At 40.4% G+C, this 22,343-nt stretch overlaps 1 protein-coding gene across 1 annotated transcript in view; it reads right to left on the bottom strand.

Moving 5' to 3' along the window:
• ARHGAP12 (Rho GTPase activating protein 12) overlaps positions 1–22,343 on the bottom strand; it is a 110,066-nt gene that overhangs the window by 51,122 nt on the left and 36,601 nt on the right. The window lies entirely within an intron of this gene.

The following is a 22,343-nucleotide window of genomic DNA, read 5'->3' as shown; positions in this document are numbered from 1 at the left end:
GACAAACTGCCCCTGGTTGAGAACCTTTGCCATATTAGTCCTAGAATGACTCAGATGTTCAATTACTTCTATAATATACCCATAGTTTTATGAACACTTGAAAACACTGAATTAAAAAAGGGAAATGTGGGCCATCATCAAAAAATCTACAATAAGTGCTGGAGAGGGTGTGGAGAAAAGGGAACCTCCTGCACTGCTGGTGGGAATGTGAACTGATACAGCCACTGTGGAGAACAGTATGGAGGTTCCTTAGAAAACTACAAATAGAGCTACCATATGATCCAGCAATCCCACTCCTGGGCATATACCCAGACAAAACTCTAATTCAAAAAGATACACGCACCTCTATGTTCATAGCAGCACTATTCACAATAGCCAGGACATGGAAACAACCTAAATTCAGCAGAGGAATGGATAAAGAAGATGTGGTACATATACAAAATGGAATATCACTGTGCCATGAAAAAGAATGAAGTAATGCCACCTGCAGTGACATGGATGGACCTAGAGATTGCCATACTGAGTGAAGTAAGTCAGAGAAAGACAAATATCATATGATATTGCTTATAGGTGGAATCTAAAAATATGGTACAAATAAACTTATTTACAAAACAGAAATGGAGTCAAAGATGCAGAAAGCAAACTTTTGGTTACCAAGGGGGAAGAGGGAGGGAGGGACAAATTGAGAGACTGGGATTGACATATACACACTACTAGATATAAAATAGATAACTAATAAGAACCTACTGCATAGCATAGGGAACTCTACTTAATACTCTGTAATGACCTATATGGGAAAAGAATCTAAAATTAAAGAGTGGATATATGTATACGTATAACTGATTCACTTTGCTGTATAGCAGACACTAACACAACACTGTGAATCAACTATATGCTAACAAAAATTTTATAAAAGGGAAATGTGGATGGATACACTGAATCAGTTTTATTGAAATTAAAGTACTTTAACTGCTAAAATATTATTTGCCTATAAATTAATTATAATGAATCTAAATTACAGAATAAGCTTTACAAAAGAAAACAGTAGGGACTTCCCTGGTGGCGCAGTGGTTAAGAATCTGCCTGCCAATGCAGGGGACACAGGTTCGGGTCCTGGTCCGGGAAGATCCCACATGCTGCGGAGCAACTAAGCCCGTGCACCACAACTACTGAGCCTGCGCTCTAGAGCCTGCGAGCCACAACTACTGAGCCCACGAGCCACAACTACTGAAGCCCGCAGGCCTAAAGCCCGTGCTCCGCAACAAGAGAAGCCACCACAATGAGAAGCCCGTGCACCGCAAAGAAGAGTAGCCCCCGCTCGCCGCAACTAGAGAAAGCCTGCGTGCAGCAACGAAGACCCAACACAGCCAAAAATAGAAAAATAAAAATGAAAGAAAATAGTAAAACTAACCCGAGACCTGAATACATTTATAAAATGGTTACCTTTGGTCTTTTTAAACATGGTAATTATGTAAATATTGTACTCAGTGATACAAATTAGACCGTTTTCCTATAAATGTTAGCTTTGAATTTAGACTATCACCAAACAGCATTTTTCTATGAAGAAAATCTATCCATGAAGACAGATTTCCATGTGTTTCTCTTCCAGACTAATTCCATATCCTGATGACTTAGCTGGATAACAGTGCTTCTCTGACTAAAACCAACCCTGTTAGTATAACAAGTAATTCTATATAGTAAATCATTTCCCAGGACCTTATCTAGAAAATTCAACAAGTGTTAAAGTTCTTTGCTCCTGATACTTCACTAGACTTGGGGAAATAAAGACACCAAGAAACAGCAACTTTCTAAACAATGTTAGAGACACACTGTACTACGGCTTTAAGAAATAACTAATTCCTGTTGTTTAAACAATTCAAATTTAAACAGTTTTCCCAATTAAAAAAAACTGAAATGCCTTAACAAAGTTTATAAGGCTAGTATAATTCTGAAACAAAAGCAGAGAATTAAATGAAAGAAAAGTACAAACCAATGTCACTTATAAATATAAATGAAAATATACTAAATAAAACATTAGCACTCAAATCTAGCAATGCATTAAATAAATCAGGAAAAAGTGGAAATATTACGGGAGTCTGTCTTCTGGAAATCTCTTACTGTAATTCTTTACATTAACAGATTAACTTGATCATCTCCACAGACACCAACAAAGCTACTGATAAAATTCAACATGGATTCAGGATAAATCTCTTAGCAAGTGAGCAACAGGTGATGCCTCCTTAATTTGATTTTTTAAATTATTATTCAAAATAAACATCATACTCAGCAAGACACTGATAGAAGCATTTTCATTAAAGTCAAGAATAATTCCAGGGGGCGTTCCCTGGCAGTCCAGTGGTTAGGACCTGGCGCTTTCACTGCCAGGGCCTGGGTTCAATCCCTGGTCAGGGAAGTAAGATCCCGCAAGCCACACAGCCCAGCCGAAAAAAGAAAAATCCCAGCATGCCAAGTATCACGGCTTTTATTCAACAAATGTGCAATACTAAGATATGAAATGTACTGAGACATTCAGTACATTGAGTTAACGCATAAATGAGTTAACGCATAAATGAGTTTATGAGTTAACGCATAAATACCCAGTAGGAAAACAACCCTGATATTTGTCACTGACATAATGAATATTTGAAAATCTAAGTCCATGAAAACTACTTAGAAGTTTAATAAGTTGGCCAGATAAAAAGATCATTTAATCAGTTTCTGATACATGAGCAATGACAAGTTAGAAACTGTAACAGAATTTTTAAAATCTCATTCATACTAAGAACTGTTAAAACACAGTTAATAAGTTTAACAAAAAGCTTTAAAAAAATAAGCTTAAAAAAAATGAGGAATACTTCTAGATAAACTGTTGTTGTTCCTTAATTTTGTAACTGTGTTCCTTCTCATAAAATTAATCTATACATTCTACAAATTCAATGCAATGTTTGGCACACAGTATAGTTAGTCCACAGCCTTGCATACAGTAGCACTGAAGGAAATTTGTTGAATGAACAAACAAGTGAACAAAAGAATGCAAACATATATACCCAAGTAAAAGCAAAACTGAAGGACCTGGAAACGGTTACATGTGATAAAGAGAGGAAACTAGGAAATCATTCACATTTCTAGTTTGGGAACAAGGATGGACAACTGTGTCACCATTTAAGACAGGACTAAAAGTGGACTAAGCATCAAACCCTCAGCAGTGCTAAGGTTACGAATATGATTAAAAAATGAGTCTTCGTCTTCTAGGACCTCATAATGTAGTAAAAGAACGTGAAACAAAGGTCATTTAAATGCATAACAGACCTCATGCTAGAGCTACACATGGGACAGTGTAGGAGCAAAATCGAAGAGACTTGGAACCACAGGAATAAGCCTCAGAAATGAATACATCAGAATTAGCCAGGTCAAAGCAGGGGACACAGGAGGCAGAAGAACAAACGTCTGAAAAGCACAGTGCATTTAGGGAAGGATGCCGACTCAGAGGGCAGGTGAGAGGAGAGGCACGAGAAAGATGTAAAGAGAAGCAAATGCCAGAACAAGGAGAGTTTGTGTGTCATGTTCAAAAGCAGACGTTACCCAGCAGCATTTAGGGAATAACTGGAGAAGTTAAGCCAGGAAGTATATTCTGAGTCAAAATTTTGAAATACTGCAGATTTTAGATGAACACAATTAGAGGCAGCGATCAGTTAGGAGGTCGGTACAGACAGAAGATGAGAGAGGCAACAGGCCAAGAAGAGTAGGAATAGAGAAGCAGGGCCAGATGCAGGAAACAATTAGAAGTTACATTAACATGCAGATTGTATGTCTGTTTATGTGAAGCATGTTTTTTGGTGTGTGTGTCTTTAACCATGGGTTAAATAATGTCAAGATGAAGAACAGGATAAAGAGAGGAACACAGAGAAGTTCCATTTAGATTGTAGGAGGTTGGAACTCCTTTTCAAGTCCAGGTGGAAATGCTCAGACTGTCAGGTACCCAGATTGGGAGCTCAGTACAGAATCAGTGCTAAAAACATAAAAGTCATCAGCATACTGGTGGGGCCATACCTTAAGGGAGCGCACAGAGGGCGGGGGTGGGGGAGGACAGGCCCCTGGGGAGCACCACGCAGCTGCGTTACAAGGTAAAGTGCGGAAACAGGCATGAAGTTAGCCTGAGGTCTGGCACGATGACCTCTGGTGGTGTTATTACAACTACTGATGCAATTAATATAATTAAGGTACTAAGCAAAGTAAGAGGATCCAGTAAAGGAAACAGAAAGTCAGAAGTAAACAGCCTGACAGGAAAAGATGGTATTTAAAAGTCAAGGATGGGCTTTCCTGGTGGCGCAGTGGTTGAGAGTCCGCCTGCTGATGCCGGGGACACGGGTTCGAGCCCTGGTCCGGGAAGATCCCACATGCTGCGGAGCGGCTGGGCCCGTGAGCCATGGCCACTGAGCCTGCGCTCCGCAATGGGAGAGGCCACAGCAGTGAGAGGCCCACGTACCGCCAAAAAAAAAAAAATTATGAGGTTAATGAGAAAAGCAAAATATAAAAGTGCATCTAACTTCCAACTTAAAATTTTAAAGTATGAAGAAGAACAAGCTAAAACATTATGAGTACCTGGCAAGGTTTTCACTCAGATCTAATGGAGAGATCAAAAGTTTCATAGACAAGCAAAAGCTAAGAGTTCAGCACCACCAAACCAGCTTTACAAGAAATGTTAAAGGGACTTCTCTAAGCGAAAATGGCCACAACTAGAAACACGAAGATTATGAAAGGTAAAGGCAAATACACAGTAAAGGTAGTAAATCAACCATATATAAAGCTAGTAGGAAAGTTAAAAGACAAAAGTAGTAAAATCATCTTATCCACAGTAAGTGAGTGATACAAAAAACGAAAAGGTGTAAAATACGACGTCAAAAACAGTAAACCTGGGAGGGAGGGGAGTAAAAATGCAGGGTTGTTAAAATGCATTGGAACTTAAGAGATCAGCAACTTAAAATAATCATAGATGGATAGATATAAACCCTGTGGTAACCACAAACCGAAAATCTATAATAGATACACACAAAAAAGAGAAAGAAATCCAAACACAGCAATAAAGATAGTCATGAAGTCACACAAGGAAAGAAAAGATAGAAATATTGAGTCACTATGTTGTGTAACAGGACCTATTATTGTGTTGTAGGTCAATTATACTTCAAAAACAAACAAATAAACAAACTCATTGAAAAAGAGATCAGATTTGTGGTTGCCATGGGGGAAACTGGATGAAGGTGATCAAAAGGTATATAAGATAAAGAAGTACTAGGAGTGCCATGTACAGCATGTTAAATATAATGAACGCTGCTGTCTGTTACCTATGAAAGTCGTTAAGAAAGTCAATCCTAAGAGTTCTCATCCCAAAAAGAACTTTTTCTCTATTTTTAAATTTTGTATCTATATGAGAAGATGGGTGCTCACTAACCTTACTGAGATAATCACCTCATGACGTATGTAAACCAAATCATCATAATGTCCCCCTTAAACTTACACAGTGCTGTATGGCAATTATATCTCATTAAAACTGGAAGAAAAAATTTTAAATTAAAAAATTTTTATATCAGTTTTCTCGAGAATTCCCTGGTGGTCCAGGGGTTAGGACTTGGCGTTTTCACTACTGAGAGCTCAGGTTCAATCCCTGGTCGGGGAAATAAGATCCCCAAAGCCACTAGGCATGGCCAAAAAAAAAAAAATCAGTTTTCTCTGCATAATGTAATTATATTTTTTTCTATGTGCTTTATTACCTAATTTCATCACAATGAGAATTACTACCCATAGAGTTTGATTAGGACAAGAATCTGGGGCATCTGTCTAGTCTACCGGACTCATAAAGTGACAGCAATGGTATTAACACTATACAAACTAGTGTTTCTTAAGGGATGGTCAATGGATCATCTATAACAGACTCATCTAGGGGTGCTGATTAAAAGTCTTGTTACTGGGGGTGGAGGGTAATGGGGGTGGGGGTCAAGAATCTGTATTTCTAAGTACCCTATGTGATTTTCATGTATACTATTATTCAGAAGATACTCAATCTTTCTGAATGAACTTAGGGCAAACCGGACCCCTGGTCCAATACACTTGTATTACAAAAAACATAAAAAACTTAAAGACAATTCTTAAGTCCATACCACCAGCTTCTTACTCTGCAGATAATTCAAAGGAAGAAGTCTTAAAAGAATAAGCAACAAGAAGTACTTCCAATATATGAATCAAATAAAAATTAGTTCTCAGTTATAAGACTTAAGTATTACACACTTAAACTGAACAAACAGCCTTGTTCGTGAACTGTCACGAACAAAAATGAGTGGATTTTTCATACCAAAAAAAAAACCTTTAAAAGGAGAACACAGAAACAAAGTTAATTTTATGGGTCATATCTGTCATTAATTAACAACTGAACTGGGACCAGTACCTCTGCACATGACCCAATTTAATATTTAAAAAAAGACCTGGCCTGTTCCACTTCTATCTATATGCAGACGAAAATAGTCTTCCCACTGTCCACAGAAAGGAAAAACTGGGGAGCCATATATAAAGAAGGTAACTTTAAACTTCGATTGTACCTGAATTCTTACTTTCATACCAAAAATACTGAGATTTGGCCCTCTTTACTTTTGACATTCAGTCACTGTTTCTAAAATAAACTTCAGAGAACAGGAGAATACATATTAGCTACACTTCTTGTTTCTTAATTAGCATATGCTAATCTGTACTAATACTTAAGTATTTTATCTACCTTACCATAAATGACAAATTGTATCTATATTACTGAATAATCAGTAATTTATATTACGGAATAATCAGTCCCCGCAGCCTATAATCATACCGTTAGATTTAGATTTATGGGGAAAAAAACATATACCAAAGTATCAAACTCCAAAACGGAATTCTAATTACTTTTTAAACTCTATTTTAATTCATGTGGAAAAATGACATTTATGTGCCTTTGGTAATTTACCTGCTTAAACTCTGCTTTACCATAATTGCTAATTATAATAACATCGGGTTAGTTAACAGAAGGAGGACAAAAAGAAAAAATATGGTCAACAAGCCAATATTTAGTTAAAATAGGACTGAAATTTGTTTCAGTTTCACAACTGAAAATTGCACACCAACTTTATTTATTTATTAAATTTATTTATTTTAGGCTGCATTGGGTCTTCGTTGCTGCATGCAGGCTTCCCTCTAGTTGTGGCAAGTGGGGGCTACTCTTCATTGTGGTGCGTGGGCTTCTCACTGCGGTGGCTTCTCTTGTTGCAGAGCACAGGCTCTAGGCGCGCGGGGCTCAGTAGTTGTGGCACACAGACTCAGTACTTGTGGCTCGCGGGCTTTAGAGCGCAGGCTCAGTAGTTGTGGCGCACGGGCTTAGTTGCTCCGCGGCATGTGGGATCTTCCCGGGCCAGGGCTCAAACCCGTGTCCCCTGCATTGGCAGGCGGATTCTTAACCACTGCACCACCAGGGAAGCCCTGGACATCAACTTTAAACTGGAAAATGCAACTTTCCAAAAGACAATATTCTCACTTAAAGTCAAATTTTAGGGGGAGGAGGGAAATATATTACCCTCTGTTTAATAATTTTTAAATACAAACACCTGCAAGTTGAAGTGTTCATATCTTAAAGCATGGCTGCACTGAGATTTCAAGCTCTGTACAGTACTCTGATATTTTCTGCAACTCACTTATTTAACTATCGTTTAAGAACTAATTATGAGCCAGGTGGGAGATGAACATAAGACAGTCCCTGTCCTTCAGGGCCAGCAGCCTAGAAAAGAGGAAGAGACAGGCAGAACACGACTCCAGGGACAGGAGCTGAGAGTTATACAGAGAAGCAGCAATAAACAGAGAGAAGAGGGTGAGATGGGGTGCTCGGGAAAAGGCTCCCGGCAGGTTTAACTGCATCTTTAAGGAAAGCAGGAGGAAGTCAGGGACGCCAGGAAGCGGTGAGGACCCTCCAAGAACACTCACGGTCTTAGTGTTTAAGCTGACATAACACAAGGAAATGAAGCAGAGTCTTTCAATAATGAAACATAACTGGTAGCTAAGTGAATCCAGTGCTGTGAAAAGCTTTCACAGATATTATTTTCATGGTAAATAAATTCTTTTTCTTACTGGTTTTCTAGTTATTGCAACCCAAGGCTGCCCAACTCCTCCGGGGCTTGCTGTCTCACATTCAGCTACTAAAGGTTCCCATTCCACCTGGCTTCTGTCCTCCCCCTGCTCCGCGGACCGTGGCCAACGACCTGAAGGAGCCCTTCACGTCATCACAGGTCCATCACTTACGCCTCCTCCCCAACAGACATAAACAAGGCAGGTCCCAGGCGGGAAGGCGCGGAGACCTGACGGATGCTCGTTTCTGGGAACCACACAAACACGCTGGAGTCATTCCTGTGCCACCAAACCTGCCGTAACCGCTGCCAACAGAGCAACCGGGCCACGCCATCAACAGAAATCGCTGTGGTTCAGGACTCTGGACCTCCAGGGTGGGTAGATAGCAGCTGACAGACACCAAGTGAAGAGCCCAGGGGCCTGGAGCCCAACACATACATAGTCGTGAGGGGGTGTGTGTACAGTTGGGAGGTTTATCATAAGTAAAAGATCTGCCAAAAAGGGACAAGTGACAAACTTCCCCTTGGAGATCAAGCCCACAGCTCTCCAGTGTCAGCTTCTGTTGTCCTCACGTGGGTCCTTCCTGGGCCCAACTACCCTGTAGCTTGTCGTGGACCTTACGACACCGCAGTGTCATCCCACATGGGCTGCCGGCCTTTCCTTCTGGAGCCTGATCGCCTTTCACGCAGAAACGTCTGCCTGGTTTCTCGCTTCGTCTTTGGCGCCAAGCACAGCACTCGCGCACGGTAAACACTCAGGATGTTCTTAAAGGAAAATTACCTTTATAGAACTAAAGAAGCTATCAGGAAATCCATGCACTAAAGTTAATTTCCTACTCCTGTGTTTACAGTCTCCCTGGGAAATCTTAACTGACTCCACTGCTTCAAAAACATCAAACTCTCTCTCAAACACCCACCTCCCTCCCCTGCACAGGAGATGTGTTGTGAAAGACCTCCTGGCATGGACCCTCCAGATGCTCAGACTCATCACCTCCTCGGCCTCAACCTCTGTCCGTAACACACTATCCTAGTATCCTCACCAGTTCAAACAACGGCATCACGAGCTCCTCAGGGGGAGATCTCAAAGTCACCCTGTGTCTCTTCTCTTCACCCCAATGAGCTTCTACTAACTCTTCCCCCTACTCTGTCTTGAATTCCTTCCTCTCCTATCCCAAGACAACCACCTTAATCGAGGTGGTGAATAAGTGAGGACAAGTCCCACTTCTTCACCTTGTCGAACTGACCCACCAGTCCCAAGAGTTATTCTCCAAAAACAAATCTGATCTCGTTACTCACCCACTTCAAAAACATCAATGACTATTTCACTGACTGTAGAAGTTCAAATATCACAGCAGAGAATTGAAGGCTCCTAAAAACTTCAGTCCCAAACAATCTTTTCTGCCTTTTATTGCGACTGTTTTTACATTCTTTGTCCAAAACCCCCATGTTACTCACAATTCTATTAATGTCATGCTATTTTCCCTTTTTACACATTCAAATCATTATCCCTCTATCTACAACATACTGTTCCCAACCACCAACCCGTGAACCACATATAAACCATAACGAGTTGGTTCAAAGATCACTTTCTCTTTGAGATGCCCCTCTATTCTTCAAGGGCAGAATTCGTAGATTTCCTGTGCCTCTAGAGCAGCGCTAACACGAATATCACACGAGCCAGGTGATTTAAAATTTGCCAGTGACCACATTAAAAAGGTAAAAATAAAGAGGTGAAATGAATTCTAATAGTATATTCATTCATTCAAGCTAATATTCAAAATATTAGCATTTAGCTGTATAATGAATATCAAAATTATTGAGATATTTTATTTTTTCTGGACTAAGTCCTCAAAATCCAGCATGTATTTCATAGCATACCTCAATTCAGATCCTAAACTTTCATCAAAAATACTTGATCTGTATACAGATTTCATAAAATTTACAGTTGAAAAATAGATTCACAGACTCAAATGATTCCAAACAGTCTTAAAAGTTTTCCCATAAATGAATCAAGTAGGAGTTTTAAAATTTTAACTTCGAGTAACTGAAATAAAATAAAATAAAATAAATTCAGTTCCTCGGCCTCACTAGCCACATTCGAAGTGTGCGATTACCACACTTGGCCAGCGGCCGCTAGACCAAATAGGGCCAGCTGGCAGCACCTCATATTCCCCTGTACTAACTGTCCCCAGCACACCCCACAGTAATTAATTGCTGTTCTTCTGCCTCCCAGTAAACTGTAGGCCCCTGAAGAGTTCAGAGCAAGACCACGTCTTAATCATCATATGCTTTCAAAGTCTAGAACTGAAGATCCCTTCTCAAGCTCTGACTCAGACTCTAATGATTTCTGTTTTCCCAGTAACTGCTTTCCCAGTCCATAGTATGTTTTAAGTAGAAAGGTAATGGGGATAGCTGCTAGATACTAATATTTATTGATGAAACCTCATTATTAATCTGTGTTAAAAGTATTCAACAAGAGATGCTCATCGTTGGTCAGTTAAGCAAACAAAATTCCTCAGCACGACATAATGCTGAGATAACAGGACTTAGTTACTATTTTATGCTGATGAAGCAACAGTGCAATGGCCTGGTGCACTGCCATTCATTATTACAAATCTCCCTCCCTGGGAACTTGAATGGTAACTCTAGGATCAGCATCCAGGGGATGACTAAAGAATACTCTGTTGCTGAAATTTCTAGAAGGTAAAAGTTTATGGTACAATTACAAAGGAAAAACAAATGCATCTGTGTTTAATTATTGAAAGCATGTACTACATGTACAAATCTAAGCTTAGAAGCTGAGGTATCTGGCAACAACAAAAAATATAATAATTTCAAAAAGATACAAAATTAATCCATAGTAATATGGGATACATTTAAAGGGCTGACATACTATCTTTCCTCTAATTTTCTGACAAATAACTATTCCTTTTTGCTTTTCAAAACTAAGATTCTGGAAATAAAATATTTTGAAAAACTTTCATTATCTAAGTAAAATAATTTATAAATTGTTATTTCGAAAAAATACAACTAAATGAATGGGTTTCTAACCTACCACATGTCCTAATTCATTAACAAGTCTGCATGAGAACACTGTAATACAACTCCTTGGATAATCTATTATTATATTAATTACAAACTGAGTGTTAGTTATAAGTTTTAAAGCATTACTTCCTTAAAGCTATATTGAAAGAAGGTCTAAGTATACAAAGTGAATAAAAAGTTGATGATTTACCATCATTTTGATTGCCCAGCAAAAAATACTTAAGCCCTGAATTCCTTAAAAAATATTCAAAATAGGTATTAAAATACATATAGTATGAATCTATACATATAAAAATATGTGTATACTTTCACACACATACATACATGCATGAAAGAAGATCAAAACACTACGTAAGGGGCTTCCCTGGTGGCACAATGGTTAAGAATCCACCTGCCAATGCAGGGGACACGGGTTCGAGCCCTGGTCCGGGAAGATCCCACATGCCGTGGAGCAACTAAGCCCGTGCACCACAACTACTGAGCCCGTGCTCTAGAGCCCATGAGCCACAACTACTGAGCCCACGTGCCTAGAGCCTGTGCTCTGCAACAAGAGAAGCCACTGCAATGAGAAGCCCATGCACCACAAAGAAGAGTAGCCCCCGCTCACCACAACTAAAAGAAAGCCACGCAGCAACGAGGACCCGACACAGCCAAAAATACAATAAATAAATAAATTTATTGTTTAAAAAAAACAGGGGCTTCCCTGGTGGCACAGTGGTTGAGAGTCTGCCTGCCAATGCAGGGGACACGGGTTCATGCCCTGGTCCGGAAAGATCCCACATGCCGCGGAGTGGCTGGGCCCGTGAGTCATGGCCGCTGAGCCTGTGTGTCCAGAGCCTGTGCTCCGCAACGGGAGGGGCCACAACAGTGAGAGGCCTGCGTACCGCAAAATTAAAAAAAAAAAAAAAAAACACCACACACACACACACACACACACACACACACACACACACACACACTACATAAGATTTTGCAATTTATTTCATGGAATTATGGCTGGTTTTGGTTTTGTTTATCTGTATTTTCTTTCTTTTTTAAATTTATTTATTTATTTATTTTTGGCTGCATTGGGTCTCCGTTGCTGCACGCGGGCTTTCTCTAGTTGCTGCGAGTGGGGGCTACTCTTCATTGCGGTACGCGGACTTCTCATTGCGGTGGCTACTCTTGTTGCGGAGCACGGGCTCTAGGCACGTGGGCTCAGTAGTTGTAGCTCGTGGGCTCAGTAGTTGTAGCTTGCGGGCTCCAAAGCGCAAGCTCACTAGTTGTGGTGCGTGGGCTTAGTTGCTCCATGGATGTGGGATCTTCCCAGACCCGAGCTCGAACCCATGTCCCCTGCATTGGCAGGCGGATTCTTAACCACTGCGCCACCAGGGAAGTCCTGTATTTTCTAGTTTATTCTTCAAGGAGCACATTTATTTTGAAGATTAAAAATTTGTGGGAAAAAAAGCCCATTAGTTTTAAACCCACGAAACAATTCTGGAATGATCTTTAGGGAGTTCTATAGCCTAATCTACAAAGGCAAGAACATTTATGATATCTATGGAGGTCAATACTCAAAACTTCAAGTTTACCCAGCAAGTCTAGAGCAGGCAAGGAGGAAGGGCTTGTTCACGGTCATAGATATTTTGAGTTCATTCTAAGCCAAAAATGTAGCCACTGAACTTAGAATTATGATCCTCATAATAAGCCACAATGAGAATAGAGTTCCCTTTAGCAAGTTCTCCAAGCAGCTAACGGATAAAGCAGGGTAGGCAGAATGGGATTGTTCTATAATGACAGTGATCAAAAGTCTAGCGCCTCTTTGAGCCATTCATCTTAAAGTTTCACAAGCTGAGACCTGTCTAGACATTGGGTAATGGTTCCCAGCCCTTCTTTCTTTAGAACCATCAACACCATCCATCTCCAGAACTTTTTTCATCTTGCAAAACTGAAACTCTGTACCCATTACACAATACTCTCCATCCCCCTCTACCCCAGCCAGTGGCAACCAACATTCCACTTTCTGTTTCTATGAATCTGACTACTCCAGGTGCCTCATATAAGTGGAATCACACAACACTTGTCCTTTTGTAACTGGCTTATTTCAGTTACCATAACATCCTCAAGATTCACCCATGCTGTAGCATATGTCAGAATTTACTTCTTTTTAAGCCTGAAAAACATCTTATTGTATGTATGCACACCCAAAATTTTTTCTATGCATCTGCTGATGGAACTTGGGCTGCTTCCACCTCTTGGCTATCATGAATAATGCTATGAATATGGACACACAAATATCTGTTGTAGTCCCTGCTTTCAATTCCTTTGGGTATTGTGATGATTGACTGGATGTGTCAATTTGACTGGGCTAAGGGGATGCCCAGATAGACAGTAAAGCATTACTTCTGGATGTGTCTGTAAGGGTGTCTCCAGAAGAGATTAGCATTTGCATCAGCAGACTGCGTCAAGGAGACTGTCCTCGGGCTTCCCTGGTGGCGCAGTGGTTGAGAGTCCGCCTGCCGATGCAGGGGACACGGGTTCGTGCCCCGGTCCGGGAAGATCCCACATGCCGCGGAGCAGCTGGGCCCATGAGCCACGGCCACTGAGCCTGCGCGTCCGGAGCCTGTGCTCCGCAACGGGAGAGGCCACAGCAGTGAGAGGCCCACGTACTGCAAAACAAAAAAAGAAGACTGTCCTCACCAGTGGCGGCGGGCATCTTCCAGTAGTTCAGGGCCTCAACGAAACAGAGGAAGTGCAAATTCACTCTCAACTTGAGATGAGACATCCACGGCTCCTGTCCTAGGACGATGGCTCTCCAGGTTCTTGGGCCTTGGACCATGGGACGTACCCCTCCCCCCACCCTCGCCCCAGGTCTCAGGGTGTCTGACTTGGACTGAATTCCGCTACTGGCTCTCCTGTTCCCCAGCCTGCACACGGCGCACTGTGGGCTTTCTCAGCCTCCAGAACAGCATGGGCTGATTCCTGTAACAACTATGCTCTGATATGTATCTGCATACACCCTGCGGGTTCTGTTTCTCTGGAGAACCCTGACCGATAGATTTATACCCAGAGCCCTTTTCTTTTGAAACTGCTTAAGGAAGGCTTACCATTACCTTTAGACGTCACTATCTAAAAATAGCACTGATGCTTTACACGTTTTCTGCTTCCCAACATCTTATGCACACTGAAGACCATTAATCCAAAAGAGAGGGGAAAATCAATCCGCAGCTAAGTTTAAAAGCAATTTGTTTTTGCTCCTCTTGACCTCCTCATATAGCCCCATTCCCACGGAGAAAAATATAAAACATTCTGCTTATATTTCAACGTGCAGGAAACAAAATCCACCTCACAAATGTACTCCAGGTCAACGGAGAGTTAAGCTAGTCAAAGCTGCAGTTTGTTTTCCAAGATCCTTGGTCTCCTTTTAGAGCCCCTTCCAACCTCTCTTCTTCATCACAGCTAGCTCTCAGTTCAGAATTTTCAGAAAAGATTCCTAAATACAAAAGACATGTTTCCCATAAGTCAAATTAACCCCAATCCTCATCTAAAGACTCACAATTACTCCACCCCGTTCCAAGGCTCACTTGAGACATGGTGGCTCCCTCTGTTCCCAAGCAGCTTTTTTTTTAAGACTTTTTTGATGTGGACCATTTTTAAAGTCTTTATTGAATTTGTTACAATATTGCTTCTGTTTTATGCTTTGGTTTTTTGGGCATAAGGCATGGGGGATCTTAGTTCCCCGACCAGGGATCAAACCTGTGCTGCCCCTGCAGCAGAAGCGCAGAGTCTTACCCACTGGGCCACCAGGGAAGTCCCCCAAATCAGTTATTTATATGTCTGTTCCTTTTTATCAGGTATCTGAACATTCACAGGAGAAATAAAAAGGTTTTCATTCAGGGTTCCGAAGTCTCTAGAGAACATCTGCGGCAGAGACGTAAATTCTGTATTAGCTTCTTGCCCAATTTGCCCTTTTGGGATACTGCTGCTCTTCAGAATGAGACATACTGAAAGTGGCATAAAGATGCTTGGTTCCTTTTAAGAGAAGAAAAGGCTGGCCACAGGAAGGAACAAGTCTGGTTATCACAGTTTTCAGGCTCCACGTTCTATTTCGGTGAACGCACTAACATAAAATCTATGATACGTATGTGTCAGAGCAAGTAACTGTTTTAAGAGTATCCATACCATTTTTCTAATTACAGCATATTTAGCTTTTATAGGAACACTGAGATTTATTCATTACTATTTAAATCTTTAGAGCTGCAGCTAAGGAGATAAAAAGGTCACATTCCTCCCCACTTGATTACGTCACCCGTTCTTTAACAGCTGGCGATTAAGTTATCGTAACTGAAGAATAAACTGATTGTTTTTCTCCATAAACTCATTTAAATTACAGTAACAAAACTGTCCATGAGAAAAATTACTTTAACTAAAACATAAAATAGATGGTTTTTCTATAAAAACAAAAGGTTTTCATCTCTATGTATATGTCACATTACTTGAATATTTAGCAGTAACATCCACATGACATGGGTCTTTCTCAATGCTTTTCTACAGTAAGCACAATAAATCAAGTAAAGGAAAACCTGACATACTCAAGGGAGATATTTTGCAGATAACTGATAAAACTTTGAAACCACACTTTGCTGGCTAGAAAAGTGATGTATTAATAACCTGCACAAAATCTATCTTCCTTTTATAAAAAAACGGAAAATAGAGACTAGAATTAAAAAGGAAAAAAAAAAAAAACCTCCAGAAAACTACTCAAGCATAACCTATTGATGTCTCCGATGAAGCTGTAATCATAATAGGTGCAGGCTGTGACCTTTTGCTTAGAATTTTTAACTTTTAAACATCTTGCACTTCCATAGTTTCAAAATCAAACTCCTAAGCTTCCTTTCATACATAAAATTTGAACTGTCTTATACCAGCTGATGAACTTTCTGAGCAAATAATGGCAACAATTCTGTTTCAGAAGCCTTAGATTTCTCTGTATAGCAATGCTTCTGCAGTCTTGTATTTGAGTATTTTATTGAATCTTACACTTTTTAAAATAAGGTAAAACTATGAAAATGGAAAAAAAAATACTGCAGCATCTCCCTATTTATAGTAAAGGGACAGGCAAGATATGGTCCAAATGCAGCCTGTTGCCTGTTTGTGTAAATGAAGTTTGACTGAAGCACAGCCATGCGCCCTTGTTCCCACTGTCTCTGGCTGCTTAATGCCAAATGGCAGAACTGAATACTTGTGACTGAGACCATATAGCTCACAAAACCTAAAATATTTGCTCTCTGGTTCTTTAAAGAGAAAGTTTGCCAACTCCTGTGAAAATGCCCTCCTTGGGCTTCCCTGGTGGCGCAGTGGTTGAGAGTCCACCTGCCGATGCAGGGGACACGGGTTTGTGCCCTGGTCCGGGAAGATCCCACATGCCGCGGAGCGGCTGGGCCCGTGGGCCATGGCCGCTGGGCCTGTGCGTCCGGAGCCTGTGCTCCGCAACGGGAGAGGCCACAACAGTGAGAGGCCTGCGTATCGCAAAAAAAAAAAAGAAAAAAGAAAATGCCCTCTTCAAGTTAAGCTAGATTTTATTAAAACCAAGCACACAAAAATTAGACAGATATGCACTGTGCTGCATTCTTCCAAAGCAATTACTTCAAATAATTACAAACTTTAGATTCCTTCAACCTTGACATTCTCCTTCTCTAGAAACCTCAAAAAGGATGGACAGAAAGTGCAATCTTCAGCTACGTACAAGTGTCACTTCCATGTTAACAGTGAGTTCCAACTGATTTTCTTAATTCACATGTTAGTTTTAATACCTATTTCAAAGATAAGAAATTTTCTCTTCCTTAACTATGGAAATAAACACTTACCACAGAGAACTTCAGTGGTTTCCTTTAAAAAAGGAAAATTTTATTTAAAAAATATAACTTTATTAGAACCTAGCCTAAGTCAAATAGTCACAAAAAGTAAGTGCAGAATCTCTAGCTTTCTTGTTTATTGTTTAACTTATCCTTCCCCGTGAATCTTTCCTCTGACCTCTGACCTTGTATTACCTAGTTCATTGCCTTATCCTACTAATTACCTGCAACCCCACAAAGCACCTAACACGCTCACGTTTGGCTCCACTTTTTTTTTTTTTTTTTTGCAGTACGCGGGCCTCTCACTGTTGGGGCCTCTCCCGTTGCGGAGCACAGGCTCCGGACGCGCAGGCTCAGCGGCCATGGCTCACGGGCCCAGCGGCTCCGCGGCATGTGGGATCTTCTCGGACCGGGGCACGAACCCGTGTCCCCTGCATCGGCAGGCGGACTCCCAACCACGGCGCCACCAGGGAAGCCCTGGCTCCAGTTCTAAAAGCAGCCAATATAGACTAAGAGACTGACACTAGGCTGGCAGTTTTTATATCAAATAAATTCCTTAACTAAAATCGCCACCACCTACACTATCAGAGCCGTATTAGAATCTCCTACACAGCTCCTCCACGGTTACAGTAACGGCACCTACACACTTCTACAAGGTTTCCGGCAATTCTCTGCAGGTACTTTTAACAACCCCCGGAGGTCAGGGAATGTCCAATTAAAGTTTTCTTATGGGAGATAATAGGGAAGCAACAGAAATGATCCACTGTTCTACATGGGTATCCTGTGTGCATTCATCAAGTAGGGCTCTATTAAAAGATATGCTCCACGCTGGCCATCAAAGCCCCAGAGTCTTGCATGGTACAAGGTACACAGCTGGTGCTCAACAAATATTTACTGAATGCATGAATTATTTAATTATTCCATTAAATCTACAGTTACGGTTTTTGTTTTATTTTATTCTTTTCCATCAGTGTTTTCCTTTCTAAATAAAAAATGATTAAAATATTTAACAAATATGTATGAAAAAAATCTAACAGTTCTATTAAAGCCAATAGCTCACAGTGGGTATTAAAAAACTATTGTTTAGTGGTGATTATTTTTTAAATTAATTTATTTATTTTTTGGCTGCGTTGGGTCTTTGTTGCTGCATGCAGGCTTTCTCTAGTTGCAGCGAGCGGGCTTCTCACTGCGGTGGCTTCTCTTGTTGCAGAGCACGGGCTTCAGTAGTTGTGTCACATGGGCTCAGTAGTTGTAACTCACAGGCTCTAGAGTTCAGGCTCAGTAGTTGTGGCTCTCGGGCTCTAGAACGCAGGCTCAGTAGTTGTGGCGCACGGGCTTAGCTGCTCCGCAGCATGTGGGATCTTCCTGGACCAGGGCTCGAACCCGTGTCCCCTGCATTGGCAGGCAGGTTCTTAACCACCGCGCCAGCAGGGAAGCCCCTAGTGGTGACCATTTTGTAATGTATAGAAATATCAAGTCGCTATGTTGTGCACCAGGAACTAACATAGTGCTGTAGGTCAATTATACTCCAAAAAACAAACTCATAGAAAAAGAGATCAGATTTGTGGTCACCAGAGGCGGGAAGAGGGTGCTGTGAGGGGAAGGCGAACCGGATGGAGGGGGTCAAAAGGCACAAACTTCCAGCTATAAGATAAACAAGTAGTAGGGATGCAATGAACAGCACGGTTAATATAATTAATGCTGCTGTATGTTACCTATGAAAGTTAAGAGAGTAAGTCCTAAGTGTTCTCATCAAACTCTTTTTTTTTCTTTTTTTTAATTTTGTATCTACACGAGGTGATGGATGTTCACTAAATTTACTGTGGTCATTTCATTATGTATGTAAGTCAAATCATTATGCTATACAGAAACGTACACAGTGCTGTATGTCAATTGCATCTCGATACAACTGGAAGAGAAGAAAAAAACTACTGTTTAATTTGACGTGTCCAAACCTCTCTGAAATACAGGGAAGACACTGCAGATTCTATCTTCAAATATCCTGACTTATGGTCTCAGAAAAATGCTTATCCAGAAAACATAGCCTTACATCACTTCATGGAAAAGAACCAAATGTAGATACACATGTAAGTATCTACATCGAATAACCACAGTAATTAAGTTCTACCTTTAATACTTTGATCAACAGATAATTATATTCCTATGACTTATACATTCAGCCATTCGCTTACTAAGTAAACTTTATTTCCTACATAATTAAAATAGGCTTTTGCTATTTTTCTTCTATTTTTAATTAAAATGTCAAAAATATATAGCTCTATGGGTATGTTTGAGATCAAAGTAATAAGAGTACACCTACACATAAACATAGAAAACACTTAGCAGTATATTTGTGGACCAGACACTATTCTAAGAACATATAAATCCAACTAATCTTCATAAAAACCTATGACATAGGTACTACTATTATTCCCATTTTACAGATGGGGAAATAGTTCCAGAAAAGTTTGGGTACTTGACCAGGTGTGGACAACTAGAAAGTGATCGATCTGAACTTTGAACCCAGGCAACCTGGCTCTTTGCCTCTCTTATACTATGCTGCCTCTATACTTGATTAATGGGAAAAACTTTTATGAAAGTTATAATATTGAATTCTTAGAAAGAGTTATTAGTTATGAACTATAAAAAGTAAACCACACAAAAATTCATGTCTTCTTTGGAAGTACATTATTGACCAAATTGGAAAAACATGAAAAGGGCTTGTGCCAGTGAATAAGATTTCTGTTTGACAACACAACGTTAATTAAGAAACAGAACTGAGAAGTCACGCTCGTTAATGTCTTTTGATTTAACTAGAGCCTTTTATGCTCTCCTTCATTCACTTACTCATTCAAGAAATGTTCAATACATCCTGATTGACAGGATAGAAAAAAGTAACAGACAAATCCCTGTCCTTGAGAGGCTCTGCAACTCAGGAATGGGAAGCAAGGCTCAAAGCAGTGAAGTGTATTTCCCAGACTTTACATCATAGGCTCTCCCCGCAAAACTATATCACGTCAGCTTTCCATAAGAACATTAAAACTGACAGAGGATTATCAAATATAATATATAAATGTAGTGACTAATGTCATGTTAAAAAAAAAACCTGTCTAAGAGAATAACATTATCCCTATAGGCTGAGAAACGGGAATAAATGCCCTGGGCCCACAGATGCGTTACAAGAGGCCCAATATAGTATACAAAATACATAAAACACACCCAAATAAACTGATTCTAACCCAATGTGCCAACTATGCATTTCTTAAAAATTTTTGTTTGCGTCCTTAGAAGTTAGAAAATCTCTTTTGAACGGTCTCAAATAGAAACCCACAGAGTTTAGAACTGTCTTTTCTTAAATAAAATTTTACTTTAGCAATAAAAAAATACTACATAGCAATGACTATTTACTAAGCATATACTCTGTTTGAGGCACTTGACTCTCTCATGTCATTAGTGTCCTCAGCACCCAGGAGCTTCATGATTCCTCCCTCCTCACAAGGGAGTTGCGGAACCAAGATTTAAAACTAGGTCTGTTTGATTTCAAAGTCCAGGCTATTACTCACTACCTACACTGTCCCTACCAAGTACAAGTAACAGTAATCATCTTACAGCTGTGTTTAATAAATAGTCTTATTACCACAGTGTAAAATATTTTCAAATTTAAGAACTGGCACATTCTCTCTCCCTAAAGTTACAAACAGAAAAACACTAACAAGAAATATTAAGTGCTATGTTATTCCACTTTAATTTCATTTTGCCTATCTTCCAGTGAAAGATTTGAGAATACTGTTCTGTAATTTCTAAATCATGCCTGTCACAACAAAAGTAAGCAAGAAATACTTACCTAAATAAATAATGCTCTCCTCTCCATGAGCACGGCAACCGTTTGACGCAGTTCAGATTTCAAATATTACCTCCCACGCGTTCCCAGAAGTACATTCTCACTTACACTCATCAGAACAAATGTTGTGACTTTTGGTTCGGTAAGTACGGCTGCCTCACCGTGACACTACCAAAATTCCAAGCTCAAAATGCTGCCAGCTCTCCAGCTAAGTTTGCAATGCAAAATAAAACAGGATGATTAACAGTGGGCAAGTGTGTTCGACTAGGAAACAGATTCCTTGATTCAATACCCCAAGTCACCGAGCACCTGTAAATATGGGACACTAGGTAATTTTAAGTGAAAAAAGAATCCTCAAGGTTCATTTCATGGTTCTTCAGTATGCTCAAGTAACAAAAAAAATCACAATCACTTGGGAACTATAAAATGACTGCCAAGACACACCCACCATTTTTTCTTTTAAATGACCTTCACAAACATTTCTGCCTACAAGTGCCACACCTGTCTGCTCTCCCAGAGCCAGGGATGGGACACCCGCCCCAGCTCAACTGGTTTCCCAAAGAGACAGGGAGGCTGAACTCCCCCCACTGACAACCTTGCACTAGATTACATGCTTGGGTACTTATGAGATTCTCACTAACACAACTCTGGGCTTCATCTGTGGAGAAGCATTAGACAAAAAGATAAAAAAGGCCACAGGACTTCCCTGGTGGCACAGTGGTTAAGAATCCGCCTGTCAATACAGGGGACACGGGTTCGAGCTCTGGTCCAGGAAGATTCCCACATGCTGCGGAGCAACTAAGCCCGTGCACCACTGAGCCTGCACTCTAGAGCCCATGAGCCACAACTACTGAGCCTGCGCTCTAGAGCCTGTGAGCCACAACTACTGAAGCCCGCGTGTCTAGAGCCCGTTCTCTGCAACAAGAGAAGCCACCGCAATGAGAAGCCCGCACACCGCAACGAAGAGTAGCCCCTGCTCGCTGCAACTAGAGAAGCCCGCGTGCAGCAACAAAGACACAACGCAGCCAAAAACATAAATAAATTTATATATATATAAAAAAAAGGAGATAAAGAAGGACAGACATATGCTCTGGGCTCTCATTAAGAGGCCAAGAATGATAAGTAAAATTCAGAGGGTAGAGTCACCAAAATAAGTCCACATCCACAGGATTTTAAGTGAACGTCAGAATAATGCACACAGAGATAAAGAGATCACAGAGTAGGAGAAACAAGTGTTTTGGTTTACATGTATTTTTTTTAATCAGACAAAAAGAAAAGTAAACATATACATTTAAAAAAAATTACAGTAATTAGAGCCTATCTAACCAAAACTGTTACCTGGAATTTTTCAACATTTTCACTTTAGCAGAATTAGACAAATGACACCTGACAGTACAATTATTTTTTTTCCTCCAAAAGTAACACTGAGTATGTCCTGGAGACACTATGAACTAACAAATATACTATGTACTATACAGACAACTAATAGTA

This window comes from Grampus griseus, assembly GCF_964374135.1.
Source record: "Grampus griseus genome assembly, chromosome: 2".
Taxonomy (NCBI): Eukaryota; Metazoa; Chordata; class Mammalia; order Artiodactyla; family Delphinidae; genus Grampus; species Grampus griseus.
This window is presented reverse-complemented; position numbering and strand designations above follow the sequence as displayed.